At 32.8% G+C, this 17,493-nt stretch overlaps 1 pseudogene; it reads right to left on the reverse strand.

Moving 5' to 3' along the window:
• Window positions 1–3,997: 3,997 nt before the first annotated feature.
• LOC149577350 (putative polygalacturonase pseudogene) lies at window positions 3,998–5,502 on the reverse strand (annotated as a pseudogene).
• Window positions 5,503–17,493: the final 11,991 nt, after the last annotated feature.

Below are 17,493 nucleotides of genomic sequence, written 5' to 3' on the forward strand. Positions count from 1 at the left end.
TAAAAGTATTTTTCTCTCCCTCCTCCTTTGGCCATTGTTCTCTTTGTTTTCTTTTGTTGTGTTAACTCTTGTAGGGTGGTTTGGATAGTTGGGTGAGCCTTTGGCCCTTGTTATTCACCCTTTTCCTGTGTCAGTTGGTATCAAAGCTTGAGGTTCATCCTTGTGGATATTAGATCATGTAGAACCCTAATTCAAATTTGGTTGCAGGGTTGCAAATCTATAGATTTGACCCATAAGTTGCAGAGGGTTATGATCTTCCAGGAACTTGATTTCAGAAGATGGTTTGAGGTAGAGGAAATGCTTATAATGCTATCTTCCAGATACATTGAGACAAATTGCAACTAGATTAGATGCTTTGGAAATAGCCCAGAGGAGAGGAGCACATCTTGATGATGTAAGTGATGATGAAGTAGTAGCACAAAACCATAATCTAGAACCTAAAGAAGATCAAGATGAGGAAAGATTGTTGTGAGTGTTGTTTAGGGAAAATTCAAAGCCTGCTATAGAAGTTGTTCCTTGTGATGGAAAATTGGATACCAATGTTGTGTTAGCTTGGATCTCTAATATGGAAAAGTTCTTTTAGTATGAAAACACCCTGATAATAGGGTATGTGCAGGATCATGGTGTACCAAACTATGGCCATAAGTGCCAGTGAAAAACCAGCAAATCAGGGTTATGTCAACTTGACACATAATTTTAAAGTAGTTATGGACTTTATATCAAAAATTTGTAAGAAAATAATCTGTAGGAAATTGAATCTAGTTTCTAAACTACAAGGCCTTATCTGGAGAAAAAATTATTTGATTGGTCAAAAGTTTGGATTTTAATGCAGCACTACAAAAATTTCAGGGCGAAAATAAAAAGAAGGTGTATGTCTGACCACCTTAATCATAATCAAATGATAATATTTTTAAATATAATTTTAGATATAAAAAGTAGACTCATTCATGGATGTGACGCATATTTTTGGTAATTTTTATTCCAAATAAATAATTAATTATGAATTTTCTACTATATTATTTTCAGAATTAAAAAACTCTCGTGTCTGACCACCTTAACTAGTTCAAAAGAAATCAAAATTAAGTTTTTTTTTTTTTTCTTATACTAGTCAAAGCATAGAATGTGACGCATCTTTTGGATTTCACAAATCTTATACGGTTTGAAAGTTATAGCTATTTTTCAACCAGTATGTCAATCAACACTTTGTAGCTAACTCCATTAAAAAATAAGTAATAATTACTTACTGAACTCGTAATTTGACAATCCTTACATTTATGAAAAGCTAAGAACATTCTTAAGAAATCCTTTTCATTACATCAAATTTTGGTTAAAAAAAAGTCATCAGCTACATGCTTGATGTAAAAAACACATAAGAACATGCCAAAAACACATTTTTGGGATGTTTTAAAGATGACCATATAAGGTTGGTATCGAAAGATATAGTAGGAATTATAAAGGTATTAATTGTTTTCATTTAGTATCAGGATGGGTGGGAAAAAGGTTGGAATAGATTTTGAAATTCGTTGAGGTATTTTAGAACTACATATTTTTCAAATGGCCACTTTTTGGCACACCATGATCCTGCACATTCCCAATAGAAAGGTGAAGATTGCAGTCACTAGGTTGAAAGGTCATGCATCACTATGGTGGGAGTACTTGAAACTAATAGACAAAGGAGAGGAAAGGAGAAGATCAAAACATGACCAAAGATGGTGAACAAGGTAAAGAACAAATTCCTCCCTACTAATTAGCAAGTTAGCCTATTGAGAAAGATGCAAAATTTGAAACAAAAGGACATGACTGTGAAATAATATACCAAGGAATTCTATAGATTGGACATCAGATCTAGATGTATGTAGATGATGATGTTGAGAAAATTTCAAGGTACATTAATGGATTGAGATCTAGAATTCAAGATTAAATAAGTTTTGTGAAGTTAGAAAGTGTAGAAGAAGCATATCAAGATGCCTTGAAAGCAGACGAGATCTTGACAAAGAAGCATGAACAAAGACAAAGAGGTAGAGGTTGTAGGTTCAAGAGAGGAAAAGGTAAATCTTATGGAGAAAGTGGTAGATTTGATAGTTCTATGCTGGATAAAGGAAAACCTGAATGGAAGAATGATAACAAAGGCAAGATTGAATGGAAAAGTGGTAGTTCTTACCGAGGGGGCACTAACTCTTATCGAGAAAGAGGTAATTCTTATTCTAGATGTGGATTTCATGGTAATTGTTTCAAATATGGTAAAGAAGGACATAGATCTTTTGAATGTAGATCCTCTAAAAGTGGCCAAGGTAACAAAAAATTTATGATTCAAGGAGATGATGAGGGTTCACGAGGTTGACTTGAGGCTGGAGAAAATTTGATGGTGAGAAGAACCTTATGTAATAAAGGAATTGATGAGGAACCTATTTTAAGGAGAAGTCTTTTCAAGGCAAGATGTAAGATGGCTAGAAGATGTTGCAAGGCGATCATTGAAAATGGAAGTTCTACAAATCTTGCATTAGAGGAGCTAGTTATAAAGTTGTAGTTGAATAGGCTGAAACATCCCAAACCTTATCATGTTTCATGGATCAAAGATGAGCATAAGATATTTGTAAGTGAGCAATGCCTTGTGAAGTTCAAAATTGGACATTACTTTGATGAAGTTTTGTGTGATATTATGCCCATGGATTGTTCTCATATTTTGTTGGGTACACCTGGGCAATATGATAGATATGTTGTGCATGATGGAAGATTGAATCAATATACTCTTTGGGTAAATGGAAAGAAACAAATATTGTTGCCTTTGATTGAAAGTCCAGATGAGGTTAGTCATACTACAATAGAAATTTGCATGGTGAATGGAAAACAATTTGAAAAGGAAATGAAAAAGAATCAAGTCTATTTTACCATAGTTCCTAGAGGACCAAGTGTTGATAGTAATGACTGAGCAGCAAAAGCTAGTAATGACCAACTGATAGCAGATAGTGATAGCCGAGTACTAGTAGAAATTATAGAATTTCTAAATGAGTATAAAGATATTATGACTAATGATATTCTTGATGGTTTACCTCCAATAAGAAGTATAAGTCATTGTGTGGATCTAATTCCTAGAGCTAGTTTTCCAAACAAAGCATCATATAGATTGACAACTATAGAGAATGAAGAACTTAATACACAAGTGCATGTGTTGTTGCAAAAGGATTTGATTAGAGAAAGCTTGAATCCATATGTTGTACCTACTATATTAGCCCCTAAAAGGAATGGAGAATTGTTGGTGAATAGATTTGTCAAAGTAATAATGGCCCAACAGAGTGTATGTGGCAAACCATTCACAACGGTTAGATAGGCCTTTGATATGTGACTTTCCTCTACATTTAGAGGGGTAGCTCCCTCGTATGATATAATGTTGGAGCCTTCAAATAAATACGAAATCAAACTTTAAAAGATGAGAAAGCTCATGATGATGAATGCACCACACGACTTCATAGCTTCCTTGAATTTAACATAAACTGCTAATAACAACAATCAAGACCTATGCTTGAGAACTATTACTAGCACAATGTTGATCCAAAAATTTATAAACATCTACACAATACTGTGAGAATGCTCACTGCAAAGAGAATCGACATTTCTAACAATTTAGATTCAAAAGAAGAGAACTCAAATTGCACATTCCTTTATTTTATTGCACCAAGAACCTAAGAAGAACCTTTGATTACAAAGACAAGATTTGTACATACTTTCCAAATATCATCTTCTAATCAAAATTTCAGCATGGTGCTCCCTTTTTCTAAAGTCCAAAAACTCCCTTGATAAAGCCCAAAAGAGCCCATATATAGACACAAAGGTTAATAACTACCCCTCTATGGTTAATAACTATCTCCCAAATATGTGATTTGGGTGAGGTTAATTAACCTCAAAAAAATTAACCCAAAAATGATCAAATCCTTAACCTTTCACCAAAATGACATTTTAAAACACTAATCACAAAATGATAATTTAAAATCTTGAAACTTCAAAAGACTTGTGACTTTGGGGCCATGGATATGGTAACATTGGCGAGACAAATATCTTTGAATGGAGCTTTTTGAATGCCATCTAATTTTCCTACTGTACTTACATTTATTGCTATTGCATCGCTATAGCTTATTCTTTCCACTACTAGAATAGCATTTGGATCATACTTATCATCAGGGTGGGACCCATAAGAACCTTTCATGGTAAATGTCCACTTCATGTTGACCATTGTCATTCCATTTACATATATATCTCTGACATAATTACCTCTACCTAGAAATGTCTTAATTCTTACTCCTGCTTCAAAATTAATAGCTTGGATATCCTCTGCTTGAACATCTTGTATGCCACCTGACATTTCACTACCCAGTGCAATTATAACACTTGTAGGTGATATTCCAACAACATGATGAATTACAATATGTTGACTGGGCATTCCATATGCAATTCCATATTCGTCCCATCCACTCTTTATTGCAACTATATCATCAATCAATTCAACATAGCAATCCTCAATGTGTACAAATGAATAGGAATCTAGACCAATCCTATCCATATTTGGTGAAGTAAGTGGTGCAAGAATAGTGACATGCCGGATAAGAATGTTGTTGCTATAAATTGGGTGTAAGTTCCATGTAGGTGAGTTCAGGAAAGTTAGATTGGAAATTACTATATCCTTTGAATGCATCAATTCAACCATATAACCTTGTGTATATTTCAACTTCTTACAAAATTTTTCCCACCAAATTGCACCTTGCCCATCTACAGTGCCATTATCACCTGTGATAACAACATCTACAAGGTTATACCCATTTATCAAGCTGCTATATCTCAGGTTACCTCCATCTCTGCCTATTCCATATGATGGCAATGGTGGGATCAAAGGCCAATCTTCTGGAACCTATATAAACTATCAGTTGATACTGTAGCCTTCCATCAGAATCATCACTACAAGATTTTTTCTTTGGGAAAGTAATTGAAGTCATGATAATATAATTCATTTGCAGACTAGAATCAGTTTTCATTTCTTCCACTTTGCCACATACATAAACAAGTTCTTTAGAGATTTTATTCATCAGTAGGAACTTGGATATTTTATTGCATCTGATAAAGGAATGACATGAAATTGCACCACTGTATCAAATGAAGAGCTTCTGACAGTTTCCCCAAACTTACTTTGTGTAAATCAGCATCAATATCTTTAACCATCTTGATAAATTTATCCAAGTCCAGCATGCCTTTAAGAAAGTCTATGCAATCCCTATCATTTTTAGAGATCTTGTCCAATCTTTCTAACACATTAGCAATTTTCAAAAGCCCCACTGCAGCCCAATGAGCATTACCAACTCCCTTTAACACATCCAAGGCCACTCTATGCACTTCACTAGACAAGGTTTTTGTCAAGGATTTCTAATTTGAAAACATCTTTGCACCTTGTGAAATACCTTCACAAAATTTTAAGAAATCTGATGCAAAAGGCTCTAGCATATCTCTTAATTTCATACCACATGAATAACAACACTAGTGGAAGAAGATGTTGAGGCTTCATAGCCATTCTAAACACTAGTAAAAGTAGTTTGTGATGAAGAGAAGGCAACAGCTCCAAAGTTGTTCATTGACCCTTACGAGCTCTTTCAATCAAACATTATTTTTGGTTGAAGTCAAGTGTCCTCTTTCCTTTTAAAAACCTATTTCACTAATTGAGCTAAATCATGTACCATGGTTGGAACTTGATTATAGACAACTACAAAATCAATTGCCCTCTGAATTACTTTCTCCATGCTCTTACTTCCTCAGAGCATTTTGTCAAGTAGTTCATGTGCCTTGTTTGTGGTCACTACTAGGAAAAGGAAGCAAGCCGCAGCTGGATTCTACTTTTGGCTGTCTGGGCAATTTGTAGACAATGTCAAACCAACATTCTCAGACATTTTCAAAACATTCCACCAACCTATCATAATTGGCTTTCTTTTTAACTTGGGTAGAGATTTGCAATTTTTAATGTTTCATGCTTTCATATCTTGGTATGTGTGAGAAGTGAGATGCTCAACTTTACACAAATAGCTTGTCATCTATAGATTCATGAGTTTTCATTATGATTAATCATGAACCACCCATATACCCAATCCTTCATCAAGAAATTCAAGAGGTTAATAACCATCTCAAAAATGTGTATTTTGGATGCAAACATTAACCTCTCTTTAAGAGATTAATGGTTAATGAATTGGTTCAAAATGTGTATTTTGACCCATTAACCTTAACCTTGTGAGAGGTTAATGATGGGAGAGAAAATACATAATTTTGGAGGGGTTAATTAACCACCTCCAAAATACGTAATTTGGAGCTTAACCTTAACCTTTTGGGAGGTTAATGGTTAAAGATAGAACTGAAAATACATTTTTTTGGTTCTCTCCATTAACCTATGATAACTTTGGGTTCAGAAGCTAGATTTATAAAATTTAAAGTGTTGGATGGAGCTGGAAGCGAGCCAGAGAATTAGAAGGGTGAAATTTCTTTAAAAAAATTAGGGGAAAGTGGCCATTCTAATGCATAAAATGGGGCATATTTTGAAAATAACCATAACATCAAAAAGGTAGGAATTGAGGCAATTTGATATATGAATAACAAGAATGGAGAATGTGTACTAATTCCAGAGCCATTAACAAGATAACAATGAAATATAGGTTTCCTATGTTGAGGATGGATGACATAATGGATTGTTTGAGTGGAGAAAAGAATTTTACAAGGATTTATTTGAAGAGTGGCTATCATCATATCAAAGTTAGAGAAGGTGATGAATGGGAGACTACTTTCAAGACAAAAGATGGTTTGTATGAATGGCTAGTTATGCCTTTTGGTGTGACTAATGCACCTAAGTACTTTCATGAGGTTGATGAATAAAGTACTAAAAAGATTTTTGGGTAAGTTTGAGATTGTTTATTTGTATGATATTCTGATATTTAGTAAGAATAAGGAAGAACATCTTAAGCATATTAGACAAGTATTGCAGAGGTTGAAGGAGGAAAAGTTGTTAATTAATCTATAAAAGTGTTCTTTTATGCAAGAGGAGATTGTGTATTTGGGATTTGTGATTTCAGCTAATGGATTGAAGATGGATCTTGAGAAGGTTAAAGCAATTTTGGAATGGCCTACACTTGAGAATGTGGGTGAGGTAAGATCATTTCATGGTTTGGCTAGTTTTTACAGAAAGTTTTTAAGGAATTTCAATGCTATTTGTATTGCTATGATTGAGACAATGAGAGGAGACAAAAAAGAATTTAAGTGGACACATGGAGCTAATAAAATTTTTGAGACTTTGAAACAAAAGGTTCTTGAATTACCTATATTGGCTTTGCCTAATTTCAACAAAGTATTTCAAGTTGAATGTGATGCAAGTGGTAATGCAATAGGAGCTATATTAAGTCGAGAAGGTAAGCTTGTTGCTTTCTTAAGTGAAAAGTTGAATGATGCTAAGAGGAAGTATTTTGTGTATGATCAAGAATTTTATGTCATTGTTCAAGCCTTGAAGAAGTGGAGACATTATTTGATTCCTAAAGAGTTTGTATTGCATATTGATCATAAAGCTTTACAATACTTGGGAAGTCAACATAAATTGAATAAGAGACATATGAAGTGGGTTGAGTACTTATAGAATTTTACATTTTTGATCAAGTGTAAGAGTGGAGTTACTAACAAAGTTGCTAATGCATTGAGTAGAAGATGTTCTTTGTTGACTGAAATGAAAGTTGAAGTTCTTGGTTTTGATGAAATGAAAGAGTTGTATGATGCTGATCCTAATTTTTCTAAGGCATGGAGAGAGTGCAAAGCACCAAATCTAATAGTGTTAATTCTTATAAAGTTGATTTACTTGAGGACATGGAAATATCTCCTATATTCAATGTTGTTGATTTCTATATGTATCCTAAGTCAGATGATAAAGTTGTTGTACCTGATGATTATCCTAAGAAGAAAATTGAAGAGGTTGAACAAATATTGGATCTTATAGCTGGGCATGTATGAAGATGTTTTGATGAATCAATAAAATTATTTGGCTCTCATTCCTCCTTTGGCTATTGTTCTCTTTGTTTGCTTCTATTGTGTTAATTCTTGCAGGGTGGTTTAGATAGCTAGGTGAGCCTTTGGCCCTAGTTATTCACCCTTTGCCAGCATCATGGAGAAACTTCAATACTAAAATTGTGAAGATGGGGATCGTCAGACAGACCACAAATCCTCAAGTTCTCGAAGACAACGAGGGAAAGGTTCATTTTGAGGAACTCATAAACCCAACTTTGGTTGTAATTTTGGACAATGCAAGGGAGATAGGGCTCAACTTGCTTAATAAATGACAAAAATAGTATGATAGACAACTTCTGCTCAATTAAGTGGCTGCTCCATTAGATTGAAGAGCTTGAGGAGAAAATTGGCCAAGAGGAAGGCCAAAGGAAGATTAGCGACCAAGGTTTTTTAGCTGACCAGGAGGATCGTCTTTCTAAGGTCAAGAAAAGGGTGCAAAGGATGGAGATATCAAATAAAAATCTTGCCAATTAGGTGATCACCACTCTAAACACTCTGAATGAGAACATCAACAACCTAGGTGAATCATTGAAAAATGCAAGCATTGGTGGGAGAAAAGATGAAAGGGTCAACGAGGAATCCAAGCGGATTGAGGGGGAAATGAATGAGACCAAAGGCCTGGTGGAATGTTCTAATGATTTGAATCAAGAGCATGCAACCAAGGAGATCTAGAGTGCTTATGAAGCAACTGAACCAATGCAGGCTCTTTATAGGAAGATTGAGTAATAAGGGTTTTATTTCCTATCCTATCCTTTTTTTGTTGGGTCTTTTGGTTTTTCCTTTTTGGCCTTTAGCTTGTCTTTTGTTATGGTCTTTTGTAGGTAGAATTATTGGGTTAGGACTTTATTTAATATTATGCGGCTAACTTATTTGTAAAAACTTTTAAGTTTCACGATCCATATAAAACCTATTTTTCTTAATAAAAAATAAGTATTTGTAAATCCTCTAACAATGTGGCATTTCTATTAAATTGTCTCAAGACCTCTAATGAGGCCACTCCTAATGTTGTGATTAAATCCTCTAATAGGGTCACACCTAACAGTGTATTATGTAACCTTTAATAGGGTTGGCTCCTAACCAAGCTCACTTTAAGAGAGTGAAAATTTGTAACTAGTTGCAATTAGTGTTTTTTCCCAAATTGGGTTTCCACATTAAATCTTGGTGTCACTTGTGTTCATGCTATTTCATTTATATGTATGAAACTAAGTTAAAGTAAGATCAATAACAAATAATATCTTAAGATTTTCATGATAAGAATTTGCTGAGTTATTTTGGTATTTACTAAGTTACAACATTTGTTAGTGTAAATTGAGTGCCTCTGTATTTGTTGAGTTACACCTAAGTTCTTTTTACACTGAGTTTTGATTTGTATTCACATCTAAGGGATCTAGGTTATATTTTTGTGGTAACTGATTCACCCCTCCCCTCTTAGTTACTCCTCTTATATTTCCAACATGCTAGTGATCTGCCTTTTTTCTTCTTCACCCATGAGCTTCTCTTCCATTGCTTTCTTTTTTTGTTCAATTTCTTCATAGAATGTAACTAATTGAATTTCATGTTCTATCTTGAGATCTTTTACTTCTTTCACTAGGGCACTATTCTTCTCTAGCTATTTTGTCTTTTCTTAATTATTGTTACCAATCTTTCCACTATCCACCACTCCTTCAGTGTCAGTTGTCTCTCTTCTTCTCTTTAGGGTTTTCCTTGACTCCTCTTTTGTTGCTTCTAATTATTGCAACATATAATCATGTATGATAATTAATTAGATTTTCAAAAAAGTACGCATGGTCTTGTTTGAAAATTAATTCTCAACTAGAGAGTACTATATTATATATTGCAGTATCTATTATATCATAATAATATGGATTCCTCAAATATAATAGAAAATAAAGTGACAATTCTTTGAACTTAGTGTTGACTTATAAAATGTTGTGATCCAATGGTTGAGAGTAATCAAAAAGGCAAAATGATAACTATTCAATTGGTGGGTTTGTTGATTTGATTGATGGTTGCCACTTCTATACATGGTATGCCGACTAGGCTCTTATAGTGGCAAAATTTGATTTGAGTGCATAAAGTATGGGATGGTTGTGTATGATTAGGCAAGCACGACTATTGAAAGAGACCAAACATTGGATTCCTACATTCTGATGACTCCTCTAACATGGGATCTTGCTTTTAATTCATTTACTTTTTCCCTATAAAATCATTTTCAATAAAAATATTTCTGTAGATATTTATGGAAAACTGAGGCCTTTTAAAGAAGGTGTGTTTAAAGAAGACATGTAACATGTAGACCTATGGTTATGGCTTTGAAGAAATCTTAAAGTACCCTAAACTAGAAATGGGCATATAAAATTAAAATATTATTAGGGTTTTAACTTTATCATAAATTTGATATTGAAGAAAAGATGTGGATTTAAACTCCACAGTATAAGAGTGGTTTAGGGACTATTAGCAATGTTCAAAGAAGATGAAATTATCTTTTGAAGTAGGGCAACCCCTTCTTTACATTTCAATGTCGACATGTTCATACTTGAGTTAAGTAAATGGATCTATCATACCCTGCTATAAGAAAGAAAGAAGCATCGATAGACTTCTCAATGAACTTGAAGCCTTAAAACTCTTCTGCATCATTTGTACCAAGGAAACTCTACCAATAAACTAAATTTATAATCTTTATAATGATAAATGGGAAACAAAATTTCAATAAATAAAAAATATTAGAGTGTGACATAAACCTTGACAATGCAATCAATTCATAGTTATTTTTGCCTCTTATTTTGTTATTCTTTTTGTACTGAAAAAAACCTCAACAAAATTTTCTCCAAGCAATAAGAAAAACTAAATTATACTTCAAATTTTTGTTTTGAAAATATTCTCATCGAAACATTAGAGTTTTAGAATTTGTTTGTCATGCAAATTAATTGAAGATCTCTAAAGTTCTATGCCTTCTACTAAACTAACAAATTATTCAAAACTATCCTTTTCTTAGACATTAAAATTTGTTTAGCACAATTATCTATTTAAACAGTTGTGTGGAAATAGTTTAGAACTATTTATTGAACATCCTATGGAGTAGCAAACATACCAAAGGTTGAATGTATGTCCCATCCCCATTTCGCGCATAAATCTTATCTCTCATAGATAAAGTGATTCATCATTACTTGTAAGTGAACACTAAATATCTCAGTCTTCACCATCAATACTGTGATAATGGTAAATTAATTGTCAATGAACTGTGGGCATAGATCAAATGGTCAACAAAGACCATAGAGAAATTTTTGAATATGTTCAACGTAGACCACCTATATCTTCCACCATCCATTCCAATTATTGATCATCAATACTCCAGCTAACTCTATGTTATAATAAAAATAACATTTATTATGTATTTTCTTATAACTATAATAGATTGGTTCTCTGATTTGCACAATTCATATTTGGGTTTCTCCTCTAGTCTCTCCCCTACCTAATTATTAACTTGATATCATAACTCATATTTGGATTTCTCCACTGTCTGATTTTCAACTCGATATAAAAACCCATATTTGAATTTCTCCTATTCTTGATTTTCTAACTATTATTCTATTTCATCCATGTTCATGTTTAATTTTGAAATTTGGAGTTCCATAAAGGAACACGAATTTTGTCTAGTCAAGATATTGCCACATCATGAGGGAAACAAACTTTTATGCATTCCACGATCTCTGATGGAAAGAAAAGCTTGTGAAAGATGCACCCTGATTTGGCCCATTAATCTTAAATATATATGCAGACATTAGGGCACGTCATTACCCTACCATAGTCATTCTGAGTCTAGTACTAGATGAGGGAAAATTTACAATGCGGTCACACTCAATCTTATCCCAATCGCTTTTTAGTCCCTTGAATTTAGAAAATTTGTGGAAGATGTATCCATCAATTGGCCCATTAATTCGGCATGCAAAATGAAAATCATTTCACGAGTAGTACCACATGAGACCCGTCGCTATCCAGCCGACCATTCCTCATGAAATATAAGGAGACTTTAGATTAAAAAAATGTCCCTACATTCTTTCCATGAGATATCTAAACATCATAGAGATGATGCCATTTTATATCATCGTTCTCTTCCTTGGAAGCCCACTATTAACTCTTGCAATATCGATTTTCCGAGGGTAACTTCATGGGGTCTATTCTCGACCGCAGTCTTAAAGAGAGAGAATTTGATCATCTTACAAGACATCAATTAGTGGTGAGTCTAATGTCATTTTTGTAAATAAATAACTTTAGGTGCATACCTACTTCTTTCGAGAACTCTGAATACAATCATTAATTTTTTAGTATCATTTTTTAATGTTTGTTTTCATATCCTCTAGTTCTATGTTTCTCCAATTTGGTAAAAATTCTACTAGAATTCTACAATTTTTACTTTAAATACTTTATCTTTTAGAAAGCCATTGAAGTTATGTAGAATTATAAATAAACATTATATGTCAATCTTATATGCTTGTATATGATAATGAATTGACAGTAAATAGTGTGAAGTAAATAAAGATCATGATTACAATAATATCTTAACTAGGATTTTAAATATGTTGTCATTGTTTAGTTAATTTTTTATTCATTAGATACAAGTATAAGATTAAGAATCATTCCTTTCATAGAATTTTTATTTATTTATTTTTATACTTGTTTCTAAGGGAAGTGATTATGGGGAGGTTGTAGTGTCAAAAAAATAGTGACCAAGTATATTTTTCAAAAATATTTTAAATTTCATATAGCACACATAGTTTCATTTCATTACATGGATAATTATTAATTTATTAGGCAATCATATGGAGATCATTTCAAACTTCAATCTGTTTATGATTTTTTCTTTAAAAACTTACATACATGAATAATAACAAGATAATTATTTATCCTCCTCCGCTTTGTACCTATTCATGCTTATACACCCAATGTAGTCTATGTAAGTATATCATGAGATGAGTGGTGAGTTAAATCGATATAGAAATTCATAATGGTTATGTATGTACCAAGATTCATTCATCACCTACTACATCTATTAATATTAGTGTTGCAAGTTTCATCAAAGGTTTCTAATATTTATTGTATTATGATGTTATGTATTAAATACATGTCTCTAAGATGTTTCCTTATTAAATAACCCATGTAAGCATATTAATTTATTCCTCATTGATACTATTGAGTACCTAGTTTTCTTCCTAGGAGATAAGTTTCATTTAGTCAAACCATCTAATTCTTTAGATGTATAAGTGCCTATTTATAGATTATAATATCAATTAGAATGAATAAAATATAGTACTCGGTCAAGGATTCTAATTAACTAATTAGGGGAGATATTTACATGTTAACTTAACTAAGACCAACCCTAGGCAATATTTTCAAAAATTTCAAAAATTGGACCATGTTAACCTCATTTACTTTAGAGTTGCTAGATATTTATTATTTTTATTTAGAATAATTTTTTTCTCACATTATTATTTGTCATACAACACCTCACTTTGTCTTTATAAGAAAGATCTCTTGGATATTTGTAACATAAATTTGATAGCTTAACAAAAAGAAACTATACACTTTGTTATTGGTTGTGTTGGGACAAGTGCTAGCATAGTTACTAGCACTAGGGTTTTTTCTTGTGCAACTACTAATAGTGTTGTTGGCATGGGTGCTAATGCTACACATCTACCAAATTGCTAGTATTTTTTTAGTTTTGCTTGAAATGGTTTGGGTGTTGGTAGGGGCACAAGGGTTGGTGCTAGAGTGAATGTGGGTGTTCGAAATAATGCTTTATTGTTTTTTGGTGTTGTGGTTGCAACTAGTACGAATGTTTTGGGTGTTAGTGTGGGTCTTGGTGTTTGTGTGTGCATTAGTGCTAGGGTTCTATCATCTACTAGTGTAGTTTTTCACTTTACTCTAATAGGTTTGGGAATTGGAATAGGCGCTTGTTCGAGTGTTGGCACTAGGTTTTTATCACATGTTGGTGTTGTTACTAGCTCATATATGGTTAGTATGGGAAGTGGCAGGACCACTTGTGCCTGTCTAGGTGCTAGTTTTAGGGAATTACTAACCGCTAGTGTTGATGTTTGTATGTTTTCCTCCTATAGGGTTTCTATGGGTATTATTGGTAGTTTTGGTAGTAGTGTTGTTGGTTTTAGCATTGGGAATATGGTTTGAACTAGCACTATAGATTATACTAGAAGTGCATTTAGTTTTTCTATATCTACTAGTTTTCTATTGGTTGCTAGCACACCTCAATCTATTTATTCTCTATCATTTAATGCTAAAATCATGGAATTTTTTTTCAATTCCTTTTCCTTGTGGTAGATCAGGTTCAGAGGAGAAGGATCCATTTCCTATTTCTAATGCTATATTCATCTCTTTTGAGGAGTATGTGGTGAAAGACATTGGAGATTCTTCATCCTATCTTTTTGATCATGTCAATGTTTGTCTCTTCCAAGGCCTGTGACCAAGCCTTTTTTATTTGCATTAGTGTATATATTTAGGGTGGGAACCCATTTTGGCAGGTATTATGCATATTTTTCCCATGACCATGGGCTTTTTTTAATCTCTAAGTCTGATAATGTTGTGGATTGAAAGAAGATCCTTTATGCTTTTTCTTTCACTTGGTCCAATCCTCATCACCCACTAATGGTAATTAATTATGGCACCCTAATTTCCCTTTGCTTCTAAATCTTTTACAAAGTTTTTGATTTGGCTAAGGCTTCCTTACCTACCTATTCATCTTAAGGTTTGATTCCCCTTTGGAAGCCATAGAAAAATCTATAAGTGATGTCTTAATGGTCAATGATGAAACATCATGTACTAGGAATTCTACTCATTTGAGAATCCCTGTGGAGGTGGACATCTCTAAGGGATTATGTGAAAAGTTAAAATTTGAGTTATCAAATGGTAGTTGAATTCTAACTTTGGACTATGAAGGTATTCACTTTAGATGTAGAAAATGCTATATTACCAAACACTTGGAGGCTCAAAGTGGTTTATAGAGGGTCAACCCTAAAAGGCTTCTTCTTGGTAAACTGCTGATGTTTACAATTCCCCAATTTTGAGCTTGTTGGTACTTAAGTTGCCTCTCATATTGTTCTTGCTCTTATGGATGCTGCTAGTAATAGTGTGTATAGTGATGTGGCTAGTATGGATCTTGTTTTTATTGGATTTGGTGTTGGTTATTTTCCTCCAAGGTCTCATGGTAAATCTCTTAGATACCCTACTACCACAAATCATCTTCAATCTTCAGATGATTTCTTCATTTTATTGTCTACTTATATGGGTTTTGCTTTCCTAGCAAAGGTTGGTGGTGCCAAGGTTTATGCCAATGTTGATTCTAACACAATTATTTTCTCTGTTGCTTGGTCTATTTCTAGTCAGCTTTTTGTTGTTAGGTATGTTGCAACTAGATTTCTTTTTCTAGATTCATAGGAGGATAATTATTTGGTTGAGGAGGGGTAGAATTGAGTTATTAGAATATACCATAAGAATCCTACCCCTCAGTTCAACATAAAGTTATGCTCCTAGAAGAAGAGAGATAAAGGAAAACCTTAGTTTAAATCCCTTTAAGTTGGATACAAGTTTTCTCTTCCTTGAGGAAAACTATGTCTTCAATCTTCTATTGATTTAATCTACCACTCTCTTGTATATAGATTTGGGGTCCTTTGAAAACTAGCTATAAATGTTGTTGTGGGCTATATGTAGTTGGGTTTTTGTAAGTGGGATGCTAATTTTGTCCAACTTTGTATCTTTTTGAGGCTTTATTATTAAATCCTTTGTAAGTTTATATGGGGTTTTGAGTCACCAAAAAACCCATTTTATCCTTAATCAAAAAGATATTAAATAGTATATATCTCAATATTAAAGAAATCTCATTATATTACAATAAAATAAATATTATATATTCCACGTTCTCTTATGGAAGACATGTTTTATTTTTTTGGTTATCCATTATTTTTTTATCACCTAAATGGTGTCACGGTCATGATCATGTGAAACCTTTTCCATATATGAAGGTAGAGCTGTCATACTTTAATGGTACATTTTTTTGGGATTTTCTATGGGTGATTTTTGGCACATGTTGGGAGAAGTATGAGATTACCATAGATTCCAAAAGGACAAAAAATGCAAAAAAAAAATTTCTCAATTGTTTTAGGCTTTCAAGTTGTGAAATGTCACCTAATCCAAGGGGTATATTTAATATTTAGGGGTAAGAGCACAAAGTTGGGTTGCAATTCCATAGAAGTCAATTTCGTGGAATTAGACCTCTCAAAAATGGATACCCAATTTTCCTAGAATTAGGTACCCAATTCTAAAATCCCACTTTGGGCACCTGATCCATGTTTCAAAAATTGAGCACCTAATTTTTAAAATGCGGTTTGGGTACCTGAACCTTTTTAGAATAGGGCACCCAATTTTGAACAAATTAGGTTCCCTATTCTAAAAATATCGGGTACCTAATTTGAAAAATTACAAATCCCCCCCTTATTGGCATTTTTTGTGTCATTTTTATACTTTGCAAAATGTGAGCCCAATTTTAGAGCAATACAGGAGCTCATTTTCAACATCTATTGACCCCCCTACTGTTATTTTCTAACATACCAAGTATTTTAAATTTTTGTACTATTTTATTTAATTATTTTCAGTTAATGATTTATATACGCTCAATTTATTATTATTTTTAGTTTTAATATACATAAAATTGTAAATTTCCATTGTTAACAGTATTATCTTTAGATCATTATATCTGTTAATTTAAATAATAGTTTAGTAGATGTTCATTTAAAAACTATTATTTTGGATGTTTTGAAATGTATTTAATATGTAAATTATAATGTTGAATGATTAGATAGATGTAAATTCATTGTTTAAACATGTAAATACATTCAATATTTTATATTTATTTCAAATAAATAGTGATTAATTATAGATCAGTTTGTAAACAATATGACAAAGAAAGCAAAACTAACTATATCCGTAAGTCTTTAACCTCGACCTAACCATCACTATACAATAAAACCCTAAACATAAAACTAGGTATTAATCATGTAACACCCTGGCAAGGGATCCAAACACAAAACTTAGTATTTAATGATTTTACTTATTGTATTGTACTTTGTTTCTTGGATCAAAAAGGGATGATGTAAACTATTTTATAAATGTATATTCTTTCAACCTTTCATATGTGGCGGATGATTGTGCATTTTGAATTAATGCCAACTGGCATTCAGAACAAATGTATATTATTTAAATAGATTGAATTTGTAGTCATTCTTTCATGTGGATGGTGTTATTTATTTTACTTCTAGTATAATTATTTAAAAATGAAATGTGACTCAAAGTCTGGGACTGTTAAGAAATGTAATCTCTTATGTTTTTAATGTAAATCAATGTTCATTTTATTTCTTA

The sequence above is a fragment of the Cupressus sempervirens genome, chromosome 1, assembly GCF_028749045.1.
Source record: "Cupressus sempervirens isolate cs-2001-9-10 chromosome 1, ASM2874904v1, whole genome shotgun sequence".
NCBI classification, from domain to species: Eukaryota; Viridiplantae; Streptophyta; class Pinopsida; order Cupressales; family Cupressaceae; genus Cupressus; species Cupressus sempervirens.